This window comes from Poecilia latipinna, unplaced genomic scaffold, assembly GCF_001443285.1.
Source record: "Poecilia latipinna isolate Pla-1442-1.1 unplaced genomic scaffold, P_latipinna-1.0 Scaffold1506, whole genome shotgun sequence".
NCBI lineage: Eukaryota > Metazoa > Chordata > Actinopteri > Cyprinodontiformes > Poeciliidae > Poecilia > Poecilia latipinna.
In genome coordinates this window covers 62101-68468 of record NW_015114122.1, presented here as the reverse complement: position 1 = coordinate 68468, position 6368 = coordinate 62101, and positions in this window count along the sequence as shown.

Genomic DNA, 6368 nt, shown 5'->3' with positions numbered 1-6368 from the left:
AAGATAAGAAATTGAATATTTCTCAGCATCAAGTGTAGAAGTTGAGCTGCATTCTATTTTAGTATTCAGTCTTTAATATCTTCTGGGTCTCTGCAACAGTGTAAACTGTGAAATAGGACCAAGGAGAATAGCTCTACTTGATTAACTGAGGATTTGACTAAATGAAAAAAAAAAAAAAAAGAAACTGTATCTGAAGCAGAAACTGAATATTTTCTCTTAATAATTTCTTAAAGATGCTGGGCCTACAGGGATATATTCAGACATTTAAAAGCCTATATTACCTCTGAGTATTACATTCCAGTGGCTTCGGTTTTGATTTCAGAAGAACGTTTTAGCTGTATTAATGTATTTTTCAGATAGAAAGTCAGCTCATTAACACAGTCACTTTCAGCTCTTTAGTAAAGTTTTCCACCTCAGCTGTGATTGTAGAGTTCAGGTTCCAGCAGACTTATTTTTATTCAGAGAAAACTACTCTGACAAATAATTTTAATATTCTACTCCGGTTAGGTGTGAAGCATTTCTAAATGTAATAAAATCTCCATCTAGCTGACAAAAGCTTTTCTAACCTGTTCCAAATATTTTAAAACTGATCAACTGTCATGAGGACATGGACACATTGAATAACATACAAGTGTATTTGGGAAACTGAAACATTCATTAAAATATTTTTGTTACATTTTGGAGAGCATTGTCATGGGCCTCAGAGTTTTCACAGTCATTTCTTTGTAATCATGGATATGTACCTCAGGTCTGGAATATTTGGAAATTATGTTTTATTTCACTCTTACTGCAATATTATCTTTGAACATATTTTTAAATAATGTAGATGCTCTTTATATATCATGGTGCTTAGACAACGTTCTTTAAGACGCTGTGTTCTTGCTGCCAGTGATGTTTTTTTATTAACATGCTGCCCTCATGACCCCAACATTGGTATTTACAACTCAGAGTTTACGACACACCGTCTTTGACCCTGTTGCTGAGCAGGTAAGATTCTTGCTGTTTGACTAGAGTGTTGACCAGTTTTAGGGACTGCCAGTGGGTGAGGGAGGGGTGTTTTGTGACCACGTCTTGTTTTATACACTCAGTTACTCCTTTTAAGAAATCAGCTTCCTGAAATTGCAGAGACTCTGGTGTGTAGTTTCCCCCCCTCTGCAGAGTCTAGGACTGCAAATATACAATCTAGGGCTGTAATCAAGCAACCGGTTGAGGAGCAGCAATCCAGTCAGGGACTAGATTACCTGTTACAAGATGAACTGTCAACCTATTCTGAGAACGCTTTGGGCGAGGTTATCAAGGATGCCTCTCTGTTGTTGCAGTCACTTTCGGCCATGACTAGTCACCTAACTCCTTCAGCTGCAAAATCCCCACAGCGTAGTGCTATAACCAAAGTGTTTCATTTTTGCCATGGTACTGAGTTGATCTGTGGCTCCTGGTTTAGCATTTGTTTCATCTTGCCAGTGCTTGTGTGTGTGGTGTATTTTTTTTTTTCCAAGTGAATAAGAGTCTCCAGGTAAAAAATATTTCTGGAGTTATTTAGTTATACTCAACATCTTAACGACAATTAGAGATGTTGATATATGATACAAAAAATTGTTTTAGCAGGAAAGATCCATAAAATTTCTTCTGCAGTTGAGAACCTTCAAATTGCATTCAACATTTAAAAGGATATTTCAAGTGATCTTGAGTCTCTACATTTGCCAGGTTTCAACTAGCAGCACCTGAGCTCCTAAAATTGTTCTAGAGCAACATTGATGCAATAACCACCAATCTAGGTGCATTGGTTTTAAAATCACAACAGATCATTTAAGCTGCAAGAAGCTTTACTTTTAATTTTAAGTGATTTTTGCTAAATATTCATTACTGAACAGCAGCATGTGGAATTGAATTAGAGCCTATGCATGAGCCTGCCTAATTAATGTGAGTTGTAATGGTTTTCGGAGGTGGTGCAACACAGAAATTATAATCCACTCATCTTTTAATCTCATGCAACACACTCTTATGGTCATATTAGCACAGATCAAACTGGCAGTCTCTGTTACCTAATCTATCACTCATAGAACCAGAGTAAACTGAAAATATGGACAAAACGTGCCTGTGTCAATACAGACAAGCCCAATGTTCTGTGTTTACACTGCCCAATGGGACGACCCTGAGGCTTTCCTGGACCATAATGGGAACACCAAAGTGTGAAATATCTTATGCAAAGAAACCAGGCAAGTGATGGAGCACCGAGCCACCGTTTGGCACTAAGCTGAGAGGGTCAGCAATAAATGGAGGATAAAGAAAACAAAGCACTGACAGTCAGTTTTGGCTGCTGTTCTACAAGTAAAGTGGCACCTTTCCAAAGCTGGCTGAGCGAGGCAAAATGTTTGCAGATTGTTTTTTTTTCTTTCCACGCAGAGAAAATAACACTCAATATGTCTTTACCTTATTGAGGTTGATTTGTTTTGTGAAAATAGGAACATAAAATCACAGCAAATAAGTTCAAATGGAAAATGAGATGGGTTTAAGTCTTCTTAAGGGTTTCATTCAGTCCAGCTGCTGACATCACCTATTGGCACATGTGCATACATGATTATTTCAATAAGAGTTGTATGAAAACCTGAGCTGGCACTTTGATACAATTTACTGTGCTTTGTGAACCTGAAAAAACACTCTTTTTAATCATCTAAGTATTACCAATGAAAAAGTATGGAGTAGAACTGTTAGTGACAATAATATCAAAAGACATCTTACTTTTTCATAAGTAAAAACATTTATCTATGTAAAACTTTATGTTTCATATTTTCATGAAAAGTGAGATTTGGACAGAAGATTTGCTCACAACAAATTTTTGGAAACTTGCAGAAAGTCTAAAAATCACAATATCAATTAGTCCCAAGCAAACATTGTCTTTTAAACCAATAAGACTAATGGCTGTAACTGTAACAGCATAATTAAGACCGGGGTCCAGAGAGTGTTTGAGGATTATTGAGGGATAATACTTTCCAGCCTGGAGATCAGACTGGATGATTCAAACAATCTCTCGGGTTGTCTGGTCCACATGCGTTTTGTAGATCTGAAGAAGTCTGAGAATCATTTCCCTTGAGGTTGATGACTTTTGTGGAGGGGGATTTTAAGTTTAAGGTACCTTGGTTGCTTTTAAGAGCTATCCAGTGATTGTTTACCCAAAGCAGGACCTGCATTCAGATTCTCAGCATTGTTCCCACTGTTGAGTTTAATTGTGCTTCTGTTGGTATATTAAGCCCTGACCAATAATGTGCATTAGACTGATTTGTAGTTGATCAAGAAGCAGAAGCAGGTCCTCTTTGTCTGAGACCAGGACTTTCAAACTAAAAAAGGTGGACTGCTCCTTTCAGTTTGGAGGTCAGTCTCTTCTGACCTTCACGTGTGGTCATGAGATATGGCTCCTAACTGAAAGAACAAGATCCTTGACTATAATAGGCTTTTTCAGTAGGGTGGCTGATTAGAGCCCTAAAGATACGGTATCTACTTAAGATACACACTTCCCTTTTTGAGCTTTTCCAGACACATCCTGTTGAGAGCAGACCCCACGGTGGACTCTAACCTGTTGGAGGGAATATAATAAATCCTCCTTCAGGTCTGGAATCCCCAGAATGAGCTGTAGAGTGTTTCTGAGGACAGGGATGTCTGGATCACCCATGTCTGATCAGTGGAAGATAATGAATGAATGCTTAATCAAATGTCTAACTGATTTGGGAGTCCTGAATAGAGAATAATTTTACAATTATATATTACTATTTAAGAAAGACATTTACTGAAGATCAAAAACACTACCATGCAATCGTTTAACTACAAAATTCTGCAAGGTGTCGGTCTTCAAACAAATCCAAGATATCAACTTTATGCAGTTTCACAATGCAAACATTAGATTTCCAATTGTAAAGCAAAGTCTGGAATGCTCTAACAAATCAGTCTGGATACCACACACTGAATGAGTCTAAGTGATCAATTACTTTAATTGTGTCTTGCCCAAGTTCATGTTCAGAAGGAACTTTGCTGCTGGAACCCTGATACAAACCATGAGGGCTCAGCTAACATCCCAGCACAAACGCATCCAGGCACATTCAGTTACACTAGTGTGACGCCCAGATTTGCTCTGTGACCACCGTCATGGCTTGTTGAGCATGAAGAGGGCTGTAGGTGGTACCAGCTGTAAAATAACAGCGTGTGTGTTCTAGTGGGATGGGGGTGGGGGGGCACTTTGCTAGCAATTTGTTGTTGCTGCAAATAACAAAAAATTTCAAAATTCACTTGATATTTGGCATCACATCGTTGATCTACTGCCAGCCTTTGTTTGTTAATTCACAGCATTGTTTCCTTTTCCATGCAGATAGAAGGACAAAACGTGTGAAAGTTTGAAATGAATATTGTGAATGAGTAATCACTGGAAAGAATGGAAATGATCATTATAAATAAGATGTATAGAACATCACAAGAAAATAGTCAAATAAAAAAGGAACTACAAAATGTTTACAGGTTGAAGTATAACCTAAACAAAATGATTAAAAAATGTCTCTGCTAGAGAAATAATTAGAAACTAGAACCTGTGTTTTTTGTGTGATCAAGTTAAGGTTCAGAGTTCATGAAATGATTAACTAAATGAAACATTGTGGATAACGGGTCCAAATTCCAGTAAATACTGGTTAAGTTTCTCTTCTAATCTAATTTGTTTTAGTCTCAACACACAGACAGATGTGCGTAATGGAAGTAACTATTTAGCTATGAAGATATATCTCTGTATCCAATTCTGCAAATGACCTTGGAATGGCTGCAGATGTTCAATGTGAATTTGCAAAGTAAGTGAGCAACAAAGACCTGCTCTGCTGTCTCTGTAAAGGAGAAACTCATTTGTCCACTGAATGTTAACCATCGGATGTTTTTGCATCACAGCAAATAGAAAGTCAATGAATAAATCCGGCTCTGGTGCTTCCAAAGCATCACGTGTTGCATTCCTGTTCAAAATCCGTGAGAACACCTTCTAGAAAGTGTGATTCCTTCCATCTGGCTGTGTTTTATTCCTCACTGCCTCTTTCTGCACCACTTAACACTTCAGCTTCAGTACAAAGAGCAAAGTCAATGAAGGTAATCTGTTCCCTTTGGAAATTATTCTTAGTCAGATTTTTTGTCCTTAAATCGAATTAGAAATATCATTTATCAGGTAATTTATTTTCAAACAAACCATAAAGAAAATGTTCTCATAAAAATCTGAATTTTACAATACAATGATATCATTACTTTACAATGCTATGCAAAAAGTATTCATATCTGTAGAACTTTATATATAGTGTTGTGTTGTAGCTCAAACCAAGGAACGCAGCTGACAGGTCAGGGAGAAAGTTGTGAGGAAGTTTATAGCAGAAATTAAAAAATAATAATAAACAGTAACCTTTAAGCATGCCATTGAGGATCATTTGATCCATCATTCAGAAATGTACATAGTATAGCACACAGAAGCTCTCAATCCAGTCTGACTGAGCTATTTAACAAAGGACGACAGCTAAAAATGTCAGTCACTAGTGACATTAAGCTACTGACAAAATCCTAAAACACATGCAGCTGCCACTTCAGCCAAAGGAGGGTCTCCAAAATAGTTACTCTAATGCACCAAATCCCAAATGCATGCCACACCTTTCTGAATTATATTTGGAAAAGATTTTGCTATAATTTTGACACATAGAATGGCAATAAAACATCTTAAAGCTTGTGGCTGTAGTGCTACAACTTATTCAAGAAACTGTCTGGACACATTATACAGCTGCTCGCTCCTGGAATACTGTGTTGCCAAAACATTTTCCCTTCTATATGCATAAAAGATTATTTTTACTTTAGCAGTTAATTAGATTATTCAATAAACCGTTACTTCACTATTATTTTTTTTAAATCAGATTGCTTACAGTACACTACAAACTGTAGTTATTCAGAAACAAAAATGTGACATAGTGCTTCCTAGTGACATTACTTGTGAACCCCTCAATGCAAACCGACCTAAAAAAATAAGAATGTAAAAATAACTCCTGGCAATAACTAACTGATGTATGAATTTTTGTTTTTGCAACTGCAAGAGAATGTTAAAGTTCATCCTAAACTTATTCTGTGTAAATATTTTTGTGCTTTTCATTCATAAATATCTAAATGACCACTTCCCTGTTTTCTATTATGGGACGTCGTTCTCCAAAAGAAACAAAAACCTGTCGTCGTATGCTACAGTGATGCTAAAACTATAACCATATGGACACAAAGTTAGCTTTAGTCACCTGTCAATCCAGTTACTTGTGTTTTTTGAAATTCCAACTTTGAAAATTTGTTTCCAAGTGTTATCTGTAGTCTGCTCTTCCTCTGTA